Source organism: Choloepus didactylus, chromosome 14, assembly GCF_015220235.1.
Source record: "Choloepus didactylus isolate mChoDid1 chromosome 14, mChoDid1.pri, whole genome shotgun sequence".
Taxonomy (NCBI): domain Eukaryota; kingdom Metazoa; phylum Chordata; class Mammalia; order Pilosa; family Megalonychidae; genus Choloepus; species Choloepus didactylus.
The window spans coordinates 95,217,425-95,238,947 of record NC_051320.1 but is presented as its reverse complement, the minus strand read 5'-3'; the positions used below and the strand labels follow the sequence as shown (position 1 = coordinate 95,238,947).

The window sequence follows — 21,523 nt, the reverse complement described above, 5'->3', positions numbered from 1 at the left end:
ACTATGCTGGCTGTGGGTTTTTCATATATGCTCTTTATCATGTTGAGGAAGTTTCCTTTAATTCCTACCTTTTGAAGTGTTTTTATCAAAAATGGATGTTGGATTTTGTCAAATGCTTTTTCAGCATCTATTGAGATGATCAATTGATTTTTCCCTTTTGACTTGTTAATGTGTTGTAATACATTGATTGTTTTTCTTATGTTGAACCATCCTTGCATGCCTGGAATGAACCCCACTTGGTCATGGTGTATGATTTTTTTAATGTGTCTTTGGATTCGATTTGCAAGTATTTTGTTGAGGATTTTTGCATCTATATTCATTAGGGAGATTGGCTGGTAGTTTTCCTTTTTTGTAGCATCTTTGTCTGGTTTTGGTATTAGATTGATGTTAGCTTCATAAAATGAGTTAGGTAGTGTTCCATTTTTTTCAATGTTTTGAAAGAGTTTGAGTAAGATTGGTGTCAGTTCTTTCTGGAAAGTTTGGTAGAATTCCCCTGTGAAGCCATCTGGCCCTGGGCATTTATTTGTGGGAAGATTTTTGATGACTGATTGGATCTCTTTGCTTGTGATGGGTTGGTTGAGGTCTTCTATTTCTTCTCTGGTCAGTCTAGGTTGTTCATATGTTTCCAGGAAATTGTCCATTTCTTCTACATTATCCAGTTTGTTGCCATACAGTTGTTCATAATATCCTCTTATAATTTTTTTAATTTCTTCAGGATCTGCAGTTATGTCACCTTTTTCATTCATTATTTTGTTTATATGGGTCTTCTCTCTTTTTGATTTTGTCAGTGTAGCTAGGGGCTTGTCAATCTTGTTGATCTTCTCAAAGAACCAACTTTTGGTGATATTTATCCTTTCTATTGTTTTTTTGTTCTCTATGTCATTTATTTCTGCTTTAATCCTTGTTATTTCTTTTCTTGTACTTGGTTTAGGATTGGTTTGCTGTTCATTTTCTAGCTTCTTCAGTTGATCCATTAGTTCTTTGATTTTGGCTCTTTCTTCCTTTTTAATATATGCGTTTAGTGCTATAAATTTCCCCCTTAGCACTGCTTTTGCTGCATCCCATAGGTTTTGGTATGTTGTGTTCTCATTTTCATTCGTCTCTATATATTTAGCAATTTCTCTTGCTATTTCTTCTTTAACCCACTGATTGTTTAGGAGTGTGTTGTTTAACCTCCAGGTATTTGTGAATTTTCTAAGTCTCTGATGGTTATTGACTTCTAATTGTATTCCATTGTGGTCAGAGAATGTGCTTTGAATAATTTCAATCTTTTTAAATTTATTGAGGCTTGTTTTATGTCCCAGCATATGATCTATTCTGGAGAAAGTTCCGTGAGCACTAGAAAAGTATGTGTATCCTGGTGATTTGGGATGTAATGTCCTGTAGATGTCTGTTAAATCTAATTCATTTATCAGATTGTTTAGGTTTTCAATTTCCTTATTGGTCTTCTGTCTGGTTGATCTATCTATAGGAGAGAGTGATGTGTTGAAGTCTCCCACAATTATTGTGGAAACATCAATTGCTTCCTTTAGTTTTGCCAATGTTTCTCTCATGTATTTTGTGGCACCTTGATTGGGTGCATAGACATTTACGATTGTTATTTCTTCTTGCTGAATTGCCCCTTTTATTAGTATGTAGTGGCCTTCTTTGTCTCTCAAAACATCCCTGCATTTGAAGTCTATTTTATCTGAGATTAATATTGCTACACCTGCTTTCTTTTGGCTGTAGCTTGCATGAAATATTTTTTTCCATCCTTTCACTTTCAGTTTCTTTGTGTCCCTGTGTCTAAGATGAGTCTCTTGTATGCAACATATTGATGGTTCATTTTTTTTGATCCATTCTGCAAATCTGTATCTTTTAATTGGGGAGTTTAATCCATTTACATTCAACGTTAAAACCGTGAAGGCATTTCTTGAATCGGCCATCTTATCCTTTGGATTATGTTTGCCATATTTTTCCCTCTCTCTATTAATATCCTTTATTGTACCCATACTGAATCTCTTTAGTACTGAACCTTTCTCCAAGTCTCTCTGTCCTGTCTTTGTTTCTCTGTCTGTAGGGCTCCCTTGAGTATCTCCAGTAGGGCAGGTCTCTTGTTAGCAAATTCTCTCAGCATTTCTTTGTCTGTGAAAAATTTAAGCTCTCCCTCAAATTTGAAGGAGAGCTTTGCTGGATAAAGTATTCTTGGCTGGAAATTCCTCTCACTCAGAATTTTAAATATATCGTGCCACTGCCTTCTCGCCTCCATGGTGGCTGCTGAGTAGTCACTACTTAGTCTTATGCTGTTTCCTTTGTATGTGGTGAATTGCTTTTCTCTTGCTGCTTTCAGAACTTGCTCCTTCTCTTCTATGTTTGACAGTGTGATCAGTATATGTCTCGGAGTGGGTTTATTTGGATTTATTCTATTTGGAGTTCGCTGAGCATTTATGATTTGTGTATTTATGTTGTTTAGAAGATTTGGGAAGTTTTCCCCAACAATTTCTTTGAATACTCTTCCTAGACCTTTACCCTTTTCTTCCCCTTCTGGGACACCAATGAGTCTTATATTCGGACGTTTCATATTATCTATCATATCCCTGAGGTCCATTTCGAGTTTTTCAATTTTTTTCCCCATTCTTTCTTTTATGCTTTCATTTTCCATTCTGTCATCTTCCAGGTCACTGATTCATTGTTCAACTTCCTCTAGTCTTGTACTATGAGTGTCCAGAATCTTTTTAATTTGGTCAACAGTTTCTTTAATTTCCATAAGATCATCCATTTTTTTATTTAGTCTTGCAATGTCTTCTTTATGCTCTTCTAGGGTCTTCTTGATTTCCTTCATATCCCGTAGTATGGTCTCATTGTTCATCTTTAGTTCTTTGAGTAGCTGCTCTAGGTGCTGTGTCTCTTCTGGTCTTTTGATTTGGGTGCTTGGGCTTGGGTTATCCATATCGTCTGTTTTTTTCATATGCTTTATAATTTTCTGTTGTTTTTGGCCTCGTGGCATTTGCTGAACTTGATAGGGTTCTTTTAGGGTTTGTAGACCAGTTGAAGTCCTTATCTCTAATTTATCAGATCTACAGCTTCGTGGAGTAGACTTTCTCTAACTAACCAGCAGGTGGCGTCCACGAGCCACCTGTTCTCCACAAGCCAGATCTCCCCTGCTTAGCCTTTTTGGTGAGTGGGGGAGTGAGTCTTTTGGGGCCCAATTGGTGTACCAAGCTTGCGTGTGTAGTTGGTGTTGCCTGCCCTGTATGTGGGGCGTGTTTCTGGGCAGTCGGGGAGGGGGGGTGGCCCTAACAATCAAATCTCCCTGATGATCCTAGAGTTTTAAAGCTGCTGCAATAGTCTAATCCTTCAGTTCAGTCCTGCCACAGTTTGTCTCTGCCACTGACCCACAAGTCTTTGGTATTGGCGTATGGCTCCTGAGACTTGCAAGTGGGCCACTCTTCCAGGCTGTGCACCCCGGGTCCTCTGTTGAGGGATGACTTTGCTATGTCACAGGTGAGTGCCGTCCCCCCAGGGCAGTTCTGGGCTGCTGGGCTGTGTTGGGAGGCTCCCAGTCTGCTCAAATGATGGCTGAATGGGGCTCTGTTAATTCACACTGCTCCCCCTTCCCAGCTCTGGGACATTCAGCTGAGGTTGCAGGGAAGGCTAATGTCCACGCCTAGTTTTGTGGTGTGTGCCTGTTATTTGAAGCACTTCCGTCACACTGGGTTGTCTCGGGCAGCTCTGGGCTATGGGGCTGGCGATGGGCAGGAGTGTTTTCTGTCCACCAGGATGGTGGCTGTGAGCGGACACCCCCCTTTTCTTGGGAAGTTGTGTTGTTTAGTGAATTTTCTCAGCCACTGGATTATTGCCTTTTGTCTCAGAGCTCTCTTAGTTCTGCTCTTGACTTGACGTGCCCAAATTTCAATTCTTTGAAGCTTTCTGTATTGAGCTTCTTAGAGTAATTGTTTTAGAAAAAGCAAAAAGGATTTAAAAAAAAAAAAACAAAAAAAAAAAACGGCCCTCCTCAGAGATCTAATGGGTTATTGAAATGCTAATAGACAAAGCAACCAGGGCCATTAAGGAAAGGTGCACAGGGCAGAGAGATCAGCTTTGCTTCGGGATTTGCATATGCGCCTCAAGGCCTGATCTCCGCCCTTCCCCTTTCTGTGTTCACCAGAACTCCCAAAATCCTCTGCTTTTATTTTGGAGTTTTTCGTGTTGTTTGTTTTCTATGCCTGTCTCCTCTCTGCTGGGCTGGCTGCTCTCAGAGTCTCTGGTGTCTGGTCTCAGTCTATCTATGGTTGGAGTTTGAATCAGTAGAATGAGTTTCCGATAAGAGCAGCCACTGCAATTCTCCCTTCTCCTTCCCGGAGCTGACAGCCCCTCCTCCCCCGGGACTGAGCCTGGCAGGGAGGGGCGCGGGTCCCCTGGCCGCAAAAACTTACAGATTTCGCTGATCTCAGCAGTTCCACGTTTTCATGAGTGTTGTATGAAGTATGCCCAAAGACAGATTGCTCTGTGGTGTCCAGTCCACGCAGTTCCTGGCTTTTTACCTACTTTCCTGGAGGAGTAACTAAAACATACAGCTCACCAGTCTGCCATCTTGCCCCGCCTCTTGTGGGAAGATTTTTGATGACTGATTGGATCTCTTTGCTTCTGATGGGTTGGTTGAGGTCTTCTATTTCTTCTCTGGTCAGTCTGGGTGGTTCATATGTTTCCAGGAAATTGTCCATTTCCTCTACTTTATCCAGTTTGTTGCCATACAGTTGTTCATAGTATCCTCTTATAATTTTTTTAATTTCTTCAGGATCTGCAGTTATGTCACCTTTTTCATTCATTAATTTGTTTATATGGGTCTTCTCTCGTTTTGATTTTGTCAGTGTAGCTAGGGGCTTGTCAATCTTGTTGATCTTCTCAAAGAACCAACTTTTGGTGATATTTATCCTCTCTATTGTTTTTTTGTTCTCTATGTCATTTATTTCTGCTTTAATCCTTGTTATTTCTTTTCTTGTACTTGGTTTAGGATTGGTTTGCTGTTCATTTTGTAGCTTCTTCAGTTGATCCATTAGTTCTTTGATTTTGGCTCTTTCTTCCTTTTTTAATATATGTGTTTAGTGCTATAAATTTCCCCCTTAGCACTGCTTTTGCTGCATCCCATAGGTTTTGGTATGTTGTGTTCTCATTTTCATTCGTCTCTATATATTTAGCAATTTCTCTTGCTATTTGTTCTTTAACCCACTGATTGTTTAGGAGTGTGTTGTTTAACCTCCAGGTATTTGTGAATTTTCTAAGTCTCTGATGGTTATTGACTTCTAATTGTATTCCATTGTGGTCAGAGAATGTGCTTTGAATAATTTCAATCTTTTTAAATTTATTGAGGCTTGTTTTATGTCCCAGCATATGATCTATTCTGGAGAAAGTTCCATGAGCACTAGAAAAGTATGTGTATCCTGGTGATTTGGGATGTAATGTCCTGTATATGTCTGTTAATTCTAATTCATTGATCAGATTGTTTAGGTTTTCAATTTCCTTATTGGTCTTCTGTCTGGTTGATCTATCTATAGGAGAAAGTGATGTGTTGAAGTCTCCCACAATTATTGTGGAAACATCAATTGCTTCCTTTAGTTTTGCCAGTGTTTCTCTCATGTATTTTGTGGCACCTTGGTTGGGTGCATAGACATTTACGATTGTTATTTCTTCTTGCTGAATTGCCCCTTTTATTAGTATGTAGTGGCCTTCTTTGTCTCTCAAAACATCCCTGCATTTGAAGTCTATTTTATCTGAGATTAATATTGCTACACCTGCTTTCTTTTGGCTGTAGCTTGCATGAAATATTTTTTTCCATCCTTTCACTTTCAGTTTCTTTGTGTCCCTGTGTCTAAGATGAGTCTCTTGTATGCAACATATTGATGGTTCATTTTTTTTGATCCATTCTGCGAATTTATATCTTTTAATTGGGGAGTTTAATCCATTTACATTCAACGTTATAACCGTGAAAGCATTTCTTGAATCAGCCATCTTATCCTTTGGTTTATGTTTGTCATATTTTTCCCCTCTGTCTATTAATATCCTTTATTGTACCCATACCGAATCTCTTTAGTACTGAACCTTTCTCTAAGTCTCTCTGTCCTTTCTTTGTTTCTCTGTCTGTAGGGCTCCCTTGAGTATCTCCAGTAGGCCAGGTCTCTTGTTAGCAAATTCTCTCAGCATTTGTTTGTCTGTGAAAAATTTAAGCTCTCCCTCAAATTTGAAGGAGAGCTTTGCTGGATAAAGTATTCTTGGCTGGAAATTTTTCTCACTCAGAATTTTAAATATATCGTGCCACTGCCTTCTCGCCTCCATGGTGGCTGCTGAGTAGTCACTACTTAGTCTTATGCTGTTTCCTTTGTATGAATGAATTGCTTTTCTCTTGCTGCTTTCAGAACTTGCTCCTTCTCTTCTGTGTTTGACAGTGTGATCAGTATATGTCTCGGAGTGGGTTTATTTGGATTTATTCTATTTGGAGTTCGCTGAGCATTTATGATTTGTGTATTTATGTTGTTTAGAAGATTTGGGAAGTTTTCCCCAACAATTTCTTTGAATACTCTTCCTAGACCTTTACCCTTTTCTTCCCCTTCTGGGACACCAATGAGTCTTATATTTGGACGTTTCATATTATCTATCATATCCCTGAGGTCCATTTCGATTTTTTCAATTTTTTTCCCCATTCTTTCTTTTATGCTTTCATTTTCCATTCTGTCATCTTCCAGGTCACTGATTCGTTGTTCAACTTCTTCTAGTCTTGTACTATGAGTGTCCAGAATCTTTTTAATTTGGTCAACAGTTTCTTTAATTTCCATAAGATCATTCATTTTTCATTTAGTCTTGCAGTGTCTTCTTTATGCTCTTCTAGGGTCTTCTTGATTTCCTTTGTCTCCCGTACTATGGTCTCATTGTTCATCTTTAGTTCTTTGAGTAGCTGCTCTAGGTGCTGTGTCTCTTCTGGTCTTTTGATTTGGGTGCTTGGGCTTGGGTTATCCATATCGTCTGGTTTTTTCATGTGCTTTATAATTTTCTGTTGTTTTTGGCCACGTGGCATTTGCTGAACTTGATAGGGTTCTTTTAGGATTTGTAGACCATTTGAAGTCCTTATCTCTAATTTATCAGATCTACAGCTTCGTGGAGTACACTTTCTCTAACTAACCAGCAGGTGGCGTCCACGAGCCACTTGTTCTCCACAAGCCAGTTCTCCCCTGCTTAGCCTTTTTGGTGAGTGGGGGAGTGAGTCTTGTGGGGTCCAATTGGTGTACCAAGCTTGCGTGTGTAGTTGGTGTTGCCTGCCCTGTATATGGGGCGTGTTTCCGGGCAGTCAGGGAGGGGGGGGTGGCTCTAACAATTAGATCTCCCTGGTGATCCTAGAGTTTTAAAGCTGCTGCAATAGTCTAATCCTTCAGTTCAGTCCTGCCACAGTTTGTCTCTGCCACTGACCCACAAGTCCTTGGTATTGGCGTATGGCTCCTGAGACTTGCAAGTGGGCCCCTCTTCCAGGCCGTGCACCCCGGGTCCTCTGCTGAGGGATGACTGTGCTATGTCACAGGTGAGTACCGTCCCCCCAGGGCAGTTCTGGGCTGCTGGGCTATGTAGGGAGGCTCCCAGTCTGCTGAAATGATGGCTGAATGGGGCTTTGTTAATTCACACTGCTCTACCTTCCCAACTCTGGGACATTCAGCTGAGGTTGCAGGGAAGGCTAATGTCCACGCCCAGTTTTGTGGTGTATGCCTGTTATTTGAAGCACTTCCGTCACACTGGGTTGTCTGGGGCAGCTCTGGGCTATGGGGCTGGCGATGCGCAGGAGTGTTTCCTGTCCACCAGGATGATGGCTGTGAGCGGACACCCCCCTTTTCTTGGGAAGTTGTGGTGTTTAGTGAATTTTCTCAGCCACTGGATTATTGCGTTTTGTCTAAGAGCTCTCCTAGTTCTGCTCTTGATTTGACCTGCCCAAATAGCAAGTCTTTGAAGCTTTCTGTATTGGGTTTCTTAGAGTAATTGTATTAGAAAAAGAAAAAAGGATTTAAAAAAAAAAAAACAATAAAAAAACGGGCCCTCCTCAGAGGTCTAATGGGTTATTGAAATGCTAAGAGACAAAGCAACCAGGGCCATTAAGGAAAGGTCCACAGGGCAGAGAGATCAGCTTTTCTTTGGAATTTGCATATGCGCCTCAGGGCCCTTCCCCTTTCTATGTTCACCAGAACTCCAAAAATCCTCCGCTTTTATTTTGGAGTTTTTCGTGTTGTTTTTTTTCTATGCCTGTCTCCTCTCTGCTGGGCTGGCTGCTCTCAGATTCTCTGGTGTTTGGTCTCAGTCTATCTATTGTTGGAGTTTGAATCAGTAGAATGAGTTTCCGATAAGGGCTGCCACTGCGGTTCTCCCTTCTCCTTCCTGGAGCTGACAGCCCCTCCTCCCCCGGGACTGAGCCTGGCAGGGAGGGGCGCGGGTCCCCTGGCCGCAAAAACTTACAGATTTCGCTGATCTCAGCAGTTCCACGTTTTCATGAGTGTTGTATGAAGTATGCCCAAAGTCAGATTGCTCTGTGGTGTCCAGTCAACGCAGTTCCTGGCTTTCTACCTACTTTCCTGGAGGAGTAACTAAAACATACAGCTCACCAGTCTGCCATCTTGCCCCGAAGATGGCCTTTTATGCATAGAGTAGGTAAGGCCATCAGTTCCAAAGTAAATTTCTAGGCATAGTGTTACACTTGAAATCTAATTTTTATTAATCTTTGAAGATATTTATGTTTGGGGAACTCTGACAAAATAGTACCCATTTTCCCTAAGTAACTATAAATAATAAACAGGACTTACAAGAATAAGGGAAGCTTTTTCCTGTGATTTTGTTAGTTGACCACAGCTGCTAAGCTTACATTTGACATTTTATGTGCACTCATAGTGACATGCTTAAATGACCTTATTAAATATTTTGCCAGCAGTCTGTTGGAACAAAGCCATAAACACTGATTTAAGTCTCCTTGCATAGAATATATTCTTATTTATGACAGTACTTACTATATGTTAGGCATTGTCGTAAGCCTTTTGTGCACATTATTTTATTTAAAACTCACAAGTATTCCTATTATTCCCACTTTATAGATAAGGAAATCAGGATTATCTTCCTTCTCAATTTTTTTTGGGGGGGGGAGTTCATTATCAATGAATGGAAGTCATAAGGAGGAAGATTTTGTTCATACTAAGAAAGAATTTTCTAAGAGTCAGGGTTAAGTCAGGTTGAAGAGGGCGATGATTCTCGACTGTTGTTTGATTGGGACTCATCTGGTACTGTAGTGTCCCAGCTGAGAGCCCAGGATTATGCAAAGTTAGCATTCGAAGGCAAAGAAATGGTAAGTACAAGGTTTGTGATGGGAGAGAGGGGGGCTCCTTAGAGAAATGGAGGCACAGAGAGCTGCCTGGGGTAAGAGGGCCTGATACAAACTGGAGAGGTGGCAGGGAACAGACCATGCAGGGGCTGTGTGAGGTCACCCATGTTTGTTTTTTTTTTTTTTTTTTTTTTAATGCATTTATTTATTGTGAACTTTAACATGTATACATAACAGTGATAACTTTCAAAGTATGATTTAACAAGTTGCTAGAGAGCAAATTTCAAAGAATATTATGGGTCACAGTTCCACAACTTCAGCTATTTTCATTATTGTAAAATATAACATACATATAGAAAGGTGTGACCTCTCGATGTACAGCTCAACAAGCAGTTATGTAGGTAATTTCAAAAATTTTTATGGGTTATAGTTCCACAGTTTCAGTTCTTTCCTTATTATGCAATATAGGGTATATACAGAAAGGTGAAGACTTTCAAAGCACAATTCAACAAATAGCTATAGAACAAATTTCAAAGGATGTTATAGATTACAATTCTACCACATCATTTACCTCCTTCCAGCTGTTCCAATACCCCAGCATCTAAATAGATATATAAAGTTTCAGTGTTCATAGACCTTTGTTAAATATTATCTTGTTTGTTGCTACCCCTTCCTCTCACTTAATCTCTTTCTCCATATTCAGGAGTGTCTAGAAAGTGAGCACCCTAACTTGTTCATATTGAAAGGGGGTGTCAACAGTATAGGGAAGGGGGCTGCATCTGATTGTTGTTCTTAAAGAGGCTGTCACCTCTGGGTTTTAGGACTTGTCTGGCATAGGAACACTCTGGTGGATTTAAGTGTCTGAGAAAGAAAACTTAGTGAGTGTATCTTTTATAGAATCTCAGGTAGGGACCTAGATATTTGGGGGACTATTTTTGGTAAGAGCATGGCATACTGTGGCCATTTGGGATATCTAGCTGGAGCCTGCGTAAGAGAAACCTCCAGAATAGCCTTTCAACTCTATTTGGGATCTCTCAGCCACTGTGACCTCAGCTTGTCACCTTTCTTCCCCCCTCCCCCTTTTGGTCAAGTAGGCATTTTCAATCCCTTGCTAACAGGGCCCAACTCATTCCTGGGCATCATGTCCCACATTACCAGGGAGGTTCATTCCCCTCAGCGTCATGTCCCTCCTGGGGGGTAGGTTAATGAATTTATTTGCCGAGTTGGGCTTAGAGAGAGAAAGGCCACATCTGAGCAACAAAAGAGGTTCCCTGGAGGTGCCTCTTAGGCATAATTTTAAGAGGGCTCAGCCTCCCATTTACAACCCTGAGTTTCACAAGAGCAAGCCTCAAGTTGAGGGCTTGATTTATTAAGTAGTGGGTTCTTAATTCTATCCCAAGCTAAACAGTTAGTTTCTTACATTATCTTCACTTTGTTGTACAATCCTAATCACTCTCAACTTTAAGCAATTATCATAACATAGTACATCCCAGAGCTCTTATCAGTTGCTAGTTATTCATCTCTAAATTAGTGTAGCATGGTAATATATTTTATTAAACATAGTCTTTAATATGTAATGGGTAACTTTCTGCACCAGTGTCATACCTTATAAGTGTATCATGCTAACACTTATTTAGGTTTGTGGTGCTACTCTGTGGGTTACATGCCTTTCAACAACCGTTTACAAACATGTTCATCTTCAATGAATCACTGATACTTAATCCTATTAATGAACCCTAGTCACATCTGACCATTCTCATACCATTAAGTTCACCCTCATTATCGTATCTGTACATATTAGATTATCATTCCCCCTTCACTAGCTTCTGTCTATCTCTAGGTCCCCTATATTCTACATAATAAGATAATTATTTTACATTTTTCACAGACACCTATGGGTTTTATCCTAAGAGCAATGAGCAGCCACCAAAGGGTTTTAAGTAGGGGAATAACCTGACCCAATTCATGCTTTAAAAGATCACTCCAATGATATTTCTGTATCCATCAATTATTTCACTAATCAGACACTTATTAGGTATGTACTTTGTGCCTGCTGGACTCTGGTTTTACATTAGAGAGCCAAATCTCCCTCTTTTCCAGGAAAGGGGCACATTTAATCACCAGCATTGTGGCAGGTGGCCATGATGGTCACTCCTCACTGACCACTTGAGACATTGGATTTGTCATTCCTGAGCTCCTCTTTAGAGTTTCTGTCCTTGTCTGAAGATTCTCTGCGTGCATTTTAATTGATAGCCTCCAAAACTTGCCCAAATTTGGGATTTTAGTTTTTTTTATTTTATTTGATTGTGTTTTACCTTGGTCATTTCCTGACAAGGGAAGCATTTATTCTGTTGTCATGTTGAGTTTAGGTATTTCCAAGACTTGACAATTTCATCCATTATATATGGATTTTATTAACCTTGTAGATTGTCTTATTTTCCTGCTTCATCCTTAGTTTTGTATGCCCCTCTGAGGCGCTATTCTTTTTGGGGCAGTTGACTGTCTACAGAAAAATCATGCAAAAAGTACAGAGTCCCCACAGGCACCTCCCCTGCCAGTTTCTCCTATTATTGTTTTATTTTAGTATGGTACATTTGTTATAATTAATGACCCAATATTATTGTAATTGTATTATTAACTAACGTCCATTGTTTACATTAAGGTTCACTGTGTTGTACTTTCTATGGGGTTTTATAAATTTTTATTCTGGTAACATACATACAACCTAAAATTTCCCATTTTAACCACTTTTAAGTATACAATTCAGTGGTGTTAATTACACTCAATGTTGTACCACCATCACCACCATTCAATACCAAAACTTTTCCATCATCCCCAACAAGAACTCTGTTCCATTTTTTTAATTAAAAAAAAAAAAAAAGAAAGAAAAATTTTAAATGATACATAAGTTTAGAAAATACCTAGTGGTTTTTGTTTTGGCAATATGTTGTACTATAAACTCTCAAGAACTCTCTCGGCCTTATGGTGCATGGGAGATAAAAAATTTCCCCCATCTTTCAAAATGCCTAGCTAACTGGCAAGAAAATAAGCATACCCCAGAGGCCAGAAACAACCAGAGAGCAGGAACTTGGAAAGGTGCGGGAGCCATGACAGCCTGCAAATGCCCACCTGCCCCCCTCAATTACTCGAGTAATTTCAAGAAGTCACATAGGAGGGACAGGAGAGGAGCCTTGGGCCTGCCTGAACTTGAGAGTTGGATGAGAGACCCATAAATGAAGCCAAGGTTCTTGAAAGGAGACATGTTTAGTAAAAGGGTGAAAATGAACAGAAAATCTCATTCCTCAAAGGGAGAAAATAAGGAACCTCTTAATCTTGTTGGAAGAAGAAAAAAAGCTACACCAGCACCACCCAAAGTGAGGATTTAGTTTAAACTTGTCCTGGCAGAAAAATGTTAAGTTATCTCTGAAGGAGAAGTAGTGTTCTTAATGAATAAGTGAAGGCAACACAAAACTTCGGGATCAAATGTTGGACACACTAAGGCCCTCTCTCTCCCAAGGCCTCACTTAAATATCCAAAACGATTTTTAAAGGAAAGAAGCCATAATTGTAATCAAATCTATTGATACTACAATATGGTATGTATTTGGAGTTGAAAAATGGTCTCTCTTTCTGGAGCTCACATTCTGTTTGGGGAGACAAACCTGTTATTCTGTGACCTTAGCAGAGCGCGGCCTTGGTTCTGTTGCAGACAGGCAGAGAGGAGCCAAGATGGCAGGGCAGTGGGGATGGGTGGGGGGGGTGGTGTTCTACTACATCCAGTCTTATTTAGTTGGCCTTTAATTTCAGGCTCCATGAGTTGCCACTGGAGGGAATAGATTTTTTTTTTTAAGTTAAACTTTTTGTTTTGAGGTAGTTGTAGATTCACATGGAGTTTTTTCCCCAGTATATGCATTTTCTATAATTTATTCCCCTTTAATGCTAAATATAAAATCATCGATTTCACCAATGTCTTTAGAGACATATGCTTACAAATTGAAATAATTACATAAGTCAAAGTGGACCCTGATGCTTAAGAAAAGCTGTTAAACGAAAAGCATTTCTAGAAAAAGAAAACCTCATGACAAAACAAAACAAACAAAAGAGAAAGGGTCATTAGTACTTTTCAATAGTAGAGGACAAAAATAAATTTAATTCATTATTAAATTCATGTAGTATAAAAACACTTCTATGGGAGTGTTGAATTATGTTTTTAAAACAGAAACAAATTGGAAATATGTTAGAGTCTGGGTAGGGTGGGGGTGGGGGTGGGGGAACCTTCCTTTTCTCCTGTTTGATTTTTATAGAACACCAGGTTTTGGCAACCAAAGTATTTCCCCAACGAAATTTTCTTCTGCTCTTCAGACACTTCAGACTTCAGACACAGCAGGATGGCACTTTGTACTCTATCTAATTTTTTTTTTTAAATTAAATTCAGTTTTATTGAAATACATTCACATACCATACAGTCATCCATGGTATACAATCAACTGTCTACATAGTTATGCATTCATCACCACAATCTATCTCTGAACATTTTCCTTACATCGAAAGAACCAGAACAAGAATAAAAAATAAAAGTGAAAAAAGAACACCCAAATCATCCCCGCCATTCCACCCCATTTGTCCTTTAGTTTTTATCCCCATTTTTCTACTCATTCATACACTAGATAAAGGGGGTGTGATCCACAAGGTTTTCACAATCACACTGTCACCCCTTGTAATCTACATTATTATATAATTGTCTTTAGGAGTCCAGACTGCTGGGTTGGAGTTTGGTAGTTTCAGGTATTTACTTCTAGCTATTCCAATACATTAAAACCTAAGAGGTATTATCTATATAGTGTATAAGAATGTCCACCAGAGTGACCTCTCGACTCCATTTGGAATCTCTCAGCCACTGAAACTATTTCGTCTCATTTTTCATCCCCCTTTTGGTCAAGAAGATACTCTCAGTCCCACGATGCCGGGTCCACATTCATCCCCGGGAGTCATATTCTGCATTGCCAGGGAGATTTACAACCCTGGGAGTCAGGTCCCACGTAGGGGGGAGGGCAGTGAGTTCACCTGTCGAGGTGACTCAGTTAGAGAGAGAGAGGGTGTACTCTATCTAATTTTAAAGTGGCATAATTTAATTTTTAGCAGCACATTTCCTTTGCCCCAATAAACTACAGAAAATAAAATTAAAATTCTGTCTTAAAATGCCCTTGATTTTACAACTATTCTTGCAATTCCCATCCATTTTTTTCCCCTAGTTTTTAAAGACTGTGATTGTCAAAATCTAAAGAGAGCTAGTTAAAGAAGGGAACAAGAAAGTCATTATTATGCTTGAAATCTGGCTAGTATAGTAGTACGACACAGTATTCTCTGAACACGGCGTGATCCTGCAGGGCAATTCCTGGGTACTCTGGATGGCTGAGGCACTGAGACAACGTCACACGCTGTGCTTCCAGCTCACACACAGCAAGTACAAGACTAGCCAGACTTGGTCTCTTGATTGCTTTGCTGATTTAAAAAACAAACAAACAAACACAAAATCTAGGGTGGAGAATGGATGGTGTGTGTTGTGGGGTAGTAATTCAGCACTACTCTCCATATGGTTTAGTATAAACATGCTGGGTATATTATGGTTATCACAAAAGCTCTAAGACAAATCTAGATAGATTTTTTGTTTTTTAAGATCTGGAAGGTATGGTATTGATCCTACAGCCCCAGAATCTAACTCACAAAGACTTGACCCTACCAAGCTGGTTTTGGTGTTCAATGGCAAGGACAGATAATTGTAACACTGAAATAAAAACTGCTGTATCTTAAAAGAAAAAAACAAACAAAAAAAACCTGTCTTATCAGAAGACCCACATGATTGAAAATAATAGCCAGTTCAAAAGGAAAAAAATTCCTGGATAGTCCTGGAATTTACCAGATGGAATTTGGCCTGGATCTTATTTAATGCCTACTAACCAGTAATATCCATAATTTGACAATAGCTTTTCTTGGAGAGAAAATCGTGGATCATTGAACATGTGTCTGTTCCAGTTGAGCAGAAATCTGTATTGTGCTGATTTCTCTGGCTGCAAATCTTGGGCTGGGATTTCAGCTTCTGCTTTCAACAAGTTCATTAGAATAGTCCACATTTAGCAAGGCAGAAGGGGATAGGGCTTTACTTCTTCTCCTCTTTCAACTTCTTATAAACTTCCTGCTCAGAATCCTAATGGCAGGCCCAGCATCCGTGTGCTGGGGATAGCAGAATATTCCAGGCAGCCGTCTGAGCATTCATCTTCTTCAAGGCTGTTCCCACTCTTGACAGTTAAATATTCTAAAAACTACAAATGTCCCTGTTGTGAGGATACGGATGCAGAAACGAGGCCTCTGTCCTAATGAAGTAGACATGTTTAGTGTTTGTCTGCATGCATTCCAACTGGATAGAGATTTTGCAAGCCAAATACAATTCAGTTCCTTTCTAGACAGCCTGCTGCCCCTTTCCTACATATGTTGTTCTTAAAACTCAACTCACATGCTTATATCTGGAATGAGATCATGTGTCTACATTAATCTGAAAAAAGCTGACACGTGCTTTGGCAAGAAATACGAGGAAGCAAAGTTAGAGAAGTGATGAAAAGTAACACAGGAAAAAGTTTAAATTGTGTAGCAATATTGGTATCTTTTAATATGTCTCATCAAGTGTTCATGAAATATATCTGAAATCTTCCTTTCTCAGAAAAATATAATCCCTTCACAAAATAGAATAAGCAGCTGTTAGGGGAGCTGCATTTGAAAATATATGTATATTTATGTATAAATAAATTACTAGAGCTGAAAATGCCTTTAGATGTTAGACAATTTTCCTATAAATTTACTACCTAGTTAGTGCACCTCTTAAAATGTATCTTTCAGTCTTATGCATTTAGGTGAAACTTTCCCCTAAAGAAGCATGTATTTTCCAAAATAGCGATTATTTTCATCCCTGTAACTTGATTCTGTTCACACGTTGTTGCTACAGTGATTTTTGGAAACATCTGTAGGAGCCTGGAGGATTTATGGGGTAAGAGTTTCCATAACAAAAAGAGGGCAAGGACATCTAACTTTTTCTACAGGTGTTATTACAAAGCACTGGAACTGTGATGTTTATGATTCTGCAGCAAAAATCTTCAATGCCTTTTGTCAACCAGCGTTGCTTTTTTCTCTTTCTGATCCAGAGATTTTAATAGCCTGGCAAACTAATTTCAAGGGTGCAATCCAGGTAGCTTCAAGAGAAATGAGTTTTATCAAAGCTGGCATCTACTATACAACCCAGGGTAGATCCAGCATTTTCTTTCTGATGACCATCAGATAAGAATGACTCATCTTTTTAGTCGTTACGGAAAAATGCCTGTAAGAGATTACAGTACCTCCAGGTGAGTGAGGCAGCTGTAGGAAAATCTGAAAATAAAAAACCCACCACAGTCCTGATTTGGCTTAAAGGAATAGAGCAATCCCCATTATATCCACATCTTCCAAAAACATCTTTTCCATGGCAAGCAAAGTTACTGATGATGTATGTGGCTTTTATCACAGTCACACATCGAGTAAGCAGGTGTGTGTTGAGTACCAGAGGGTGCTTCAAAATATATCTCCATCATCTTCTACTTTTCCTCTCTGAGAGTCTGCCTTTGATGCCAACTGTGGTTTTCGGCCTAAGAATGAAAAGATTGTGTTGCTTTCCTTTGATTTAAAAAGCCTGTCATAATCTCCACAGTATTGGTTGCCTTTAAATGTCTGAGGTGGCAGAGGGTTGCCCTGAGTGGACTTCTTTTCCAGAGGGTGTTTTTGTACATCACTGCCAGTGTTCTCCTGACATTGTGATAGCCACCTCCTCTAACTCTGTCTTGTTGGCTCCTGGAAAGCCAACCACATCCTGCTGTTTCTTCTTTATCACCACGAGCTGGGGGAAGAGGCGATGGACGTGCGGGTGACCATCCTCGCTGTATCTGGGATGGACCCTCTGCCCCAGGGGCCCCAGGCTGGCGTGGATGCAGAGGTAGCACCCAGCTCTGGGCCACCACCTCACCTGGCAGAGAGCGCGCGTCTGGGAAGATCTTGATCTCCGCATGCAGTTTTAAGAAATATTAGAGAGAGCTCATATCCTCTTTACCCAGTTTCCCACAGTAGTAACATCTATCCTACAATATCACAATTAGGATATTGACAAGATAGAGTCAAGATAAAATATTTCCATCACCATAAGGATCCCTCATATTGCCTTTTTTTAAGCCACTTTCACATCAGTGCTGTTAGTTACATTCACAATGTTGTACTACCATCGCCACCATCCATTACCAAAACTTTACAATCAGCCCCGATAGGAATTCTGTACAATTCAAGCATTATTTCCCCATGGAGGGAATAGATTTTATGGAGGACAGACCTAAGAAAATTTCAGTCTCTGCAGTGTGGAAAGGTGTATGCCAAGAAAGATTGTGGTCAAAGTTTGTGAGTCATCAAAGTACACAAAAGCTCTCCAAGCTCAAAGACTGTCAAAGTAGGCAACACTTCCTGCGCCAGAGCAGCTAACTTTTAAAGTTATCTAAGAATGAATTAAAGGGACCCAGGAGGATCAGGAGTCAAACTATTGACTTTGCTTTAACTACCGCTTTTGGGTGATATGCTTACCAAGGGTATTGCCTGTTTATAAAAGTTTACTCCTATAATATGTGTCCCAGTGCTCCGTCCTGGACCCTTTCTGGTAGGTGTCCAGGAATGTGGAGCACAAACGCCACTACATCATCCATTCTCCACCCATCTTCCGAGCACCAGAACCCTGCAGAGTGATTACTCCTGGCTCATCCGACTCCTCCACTACCCTGTTAACCGCTCAAGCATGGTTTATTTAACTCTGTTTATAATCATCCTTATTGAATGAATAAATTGTACTGGATCCAATTACTTTAGGAAAATCTTTTATAAAAAAGGTTCTTAGCACAAATCTTGTGACTCCTGCTTTGAGATATAGGGAGAAAAGTTACATTGTTTCCAATCTTTTTGGACACACATATATAGAAATTTTGTATAATTTTGAATATATGTTTTCTATCCATATAATTAGGGATAGAAATAATTGTGGATAGAAACAAAATTTGTTGTACATACTTGAGGTTGTCTGGTCTCTGCAGTTTACCACCAGCTTGTTTCACAGACATTACTGGAGTGCTCTCACCAGGCTCTCCCGAAACATCCATCACTGCTATGGTTTGGTTACCACAAGTCCCTACATTTGAAAAGACTGATGGCATTTTCTGAAGCATCTCTGGCTGGCTAATTTGGTGTTAGCACCTGTGATTTCAAAGGCATTAACTAATAATAATAATGTTTCCCATTTTTAAAATATTCATTGAGAGTTGTAGTCCCATGCTAAAATGTACATGCATTATTTTATTTAGTGTTGCCAACAATCATAATTAGATTTTATGATTGATAAGAAAGTAGATAAGAAAGTGCCAAAGCTAGGAACTTGCTGATTGGGATTGGAACTCAGGTCCTTTTGAATCCAGTCTGTGCTCCCTCCTCCCACCGTCCTGTCAGACAGAATAGTCCCAGGTGTGTGTTTGCCACTAACATTGCCACTTTATTTCAGATTGGTAGAATAAACCAGTTGTAAATTCAATTTCAAGTTGGAAATGAAATGGTGAATTAGTATTTGAATTCCCCAGAGAATTTCTCTTGTGAGTAAAGCTGCTTGTCTTGAGTGGTCTTGGAACTACTTCTGCTGTAACTTTTCATAAACATCTGGCCCTGGATTCAGACATCGTGACTGTGCAGCCTATTGAAACATTAGAACAGAGGTGTGCTGATTAATGCTTCCTAAAAGAGCAGTAGGTTGGAAATGAGTTTTGGGATTTGATTTGATTTCAAAATTTCATGAGGATCTTGGCCTAAAATTTTGCTTGGGACCATTTCATATTCCCTAGATTCTTACGCTGTAGGTATCTGTGTCGAACCAACGTGGCTTTGTCCTGAGGCACACAGGGCTCACAGGCTAATGAGACATTTGTTGGTCACACGTCAGCCTAGTGCTCCAAAGCAGTTATACCCAAGCTTTTCCCATTAAGGATCTTTTTCAGGCCTCAGAGTGATTCAACGTGTAATATAATGTTTACCATTGGTTTCTCATTACATGCAAATGATAAGAAGAAGGATCCAAGAAGGTAGTAATGATCAGAGTATTAAAGCCTTCCATCTGTAATAGGGTTGGTGACAGAATCAGAAACACTCACAGATTGGATGCCAAGGCCCGCGGTCTTCCCATGGCTGTCACCCTTTAGATGGTGGCCTCATTTACCATATTCAGCACATAGGAGGTACAGTGGAGGCCTAGGAGGCTCCAGGTTTGTGATAAAGGTGTGCAGTATCCCCCTTCTCTTTTATAGACTTCCTTTCAGTTCTCTCATGGCTGCAGTCCCACTGCACTGGCATCTCCTGCAGCTATACTGAATGCTCCGGAGAGCAGGGGCTATGTCCTGCTCAGACTTGAATCTCCATGTATCACAGACCTAAACACACAGCTTCTCGAAGAAAACATAGGAACTTTTTGGGTAGGCAAAGGTTTCTTAAACAAGGTCCCAGAAAGCACTGATCATAAAAGAAAAAAATGATAAATTGAGCTACATCAAAATTAAATGTTTTTGCTTGTCAAAAGACTCCCTTAGGAAAATAAATGGGCAACAAACTGGGGAAAGTATTTGCAAAACATTTATGACTAAGGACTTACATTCAGAATACGTAAAGAGCTCCTACAACACAGCAATAAGATAAATGATCCAGTGTAAACAATAGGCAAAAGACTTGAAAAAACACTTCATAAATGAAGATACACAAATGGCCAATAAACACATGAAAAGATGTTCAAATTCATTAGCTATTAGGAAAATACAAATTAATACCACCAGAATAGCTGCAATGAAAAAGACTGATGAGCATGTGGAGCAACTGTAATTCTCACACATCATTGGTGTGAGTGTAAAATGCTGCAGCCACTTTGGAAGGTTTGGAAAAGGTTTGGCAGTTTCCGATCAAACAGAACATACACCTGTTCTGTGACCAAGGCATTCCATTCCTAGGTATTTTCCCGAGGGACTTGCACAAGATGTTCACAGCAGTTTTCTTCATATCAGCCGACAGATGGGAAGGGCCAGGTGTCCATGAACAGGAGAATGGCTATACAAACTGGGGTGTACTCTTACAAGGAAATACTATCAGCAGTAAAAAGAAATGAAACACCGATACACGTGACAATGTGGGTGAATCTCTCAGACATGATGCTAAGTGATAGAAGCTGGCCACAAAGGAATATATACTATGTGTTTCTATTTTTATGATGTTTTAGAACAGGCAGAAATAATATATGGAGGAAAAAATCTATATTGTCTCTGGAGGAGGGTGGTGGGGGCAGGAGATTGACTGGGAAAGGGCATGAGGGAACTTTCAGGGATGGTGGAGTTGTTCTCTATCTTGTGGTTTGGGTTACTCAAGTGTGCATTTGTCAGAACTCATGAAAGGGACTTAAGATTTATAGATTTCACTGTATGTAAATTTTTCTTAGAAGAAAATCGAGAACTCTAATAATATGCATGTTGTAGTGTTTAGAGATGACTATGTCTGGAACTTAGTTTGAAATGGATTAAAAAAAGAAGATGTATAGATGTATAGATACATAATAAAGCAAACAAAGCAAAATGTGCAATCGCCAAGCCTAGGTGATGGATATGTGGATGACAACAGTGCAATTCTTTCATCTTTTCTGTATGGTGGAAAGTATTGGGGAGGAAAATTAAATGTATCTCCTGCACTTAGCAGAGCACTTGGAGCAACACATATTTGTTTAATGCATCCATACATTCACCACTGCCTGCTGTCCATCTTATCACCTGTCAGGCCCTGCCTATCACTGAAAGAGGCCCAGACTTCAATGACAGATCACCTGGGGTTGAATCTTGCTTTGCCTCTTACTAGCGTGTGACCCTGGACAAGTCATTGAACCTTTCTTTGCTTTGTTTATAAAATGGGGATCACAAGATAACGCATAGAGTTTTTTTGTGAGGATGAAATGAGAATATAGGTAAAGCAACCACTGGGCCAAGCACCTGTTAAGCCCTGCACACGTGGTAGCTGTTTGTCCTGTTCTCAAGAAGCCTGTTGTCCTGTTGGGAGGGGGTCTCACTGTGTACTTGCATAA

General features: G+C 39.9%; 1 protein-coding gene and 1 pseudogene across 1 annotated transcript in view; one reads left to right on the top strand and one right to left on the bottom strand.

The window, feature by feature from the left end:
• Positions 1 to 21,523, top strand: part of TRAPPC9 (trafficking protein particle complex 9) — a 743,379-nt gene that overhangs the window by 66,913 nt on the left and 654,943 nt on the right. The gene's annotated exons all lie outside the window — the stretch shown is intronic.
• Positions 16,915 to 17,271, bottom strand: LOC119509524 (annotated as a pseudogene).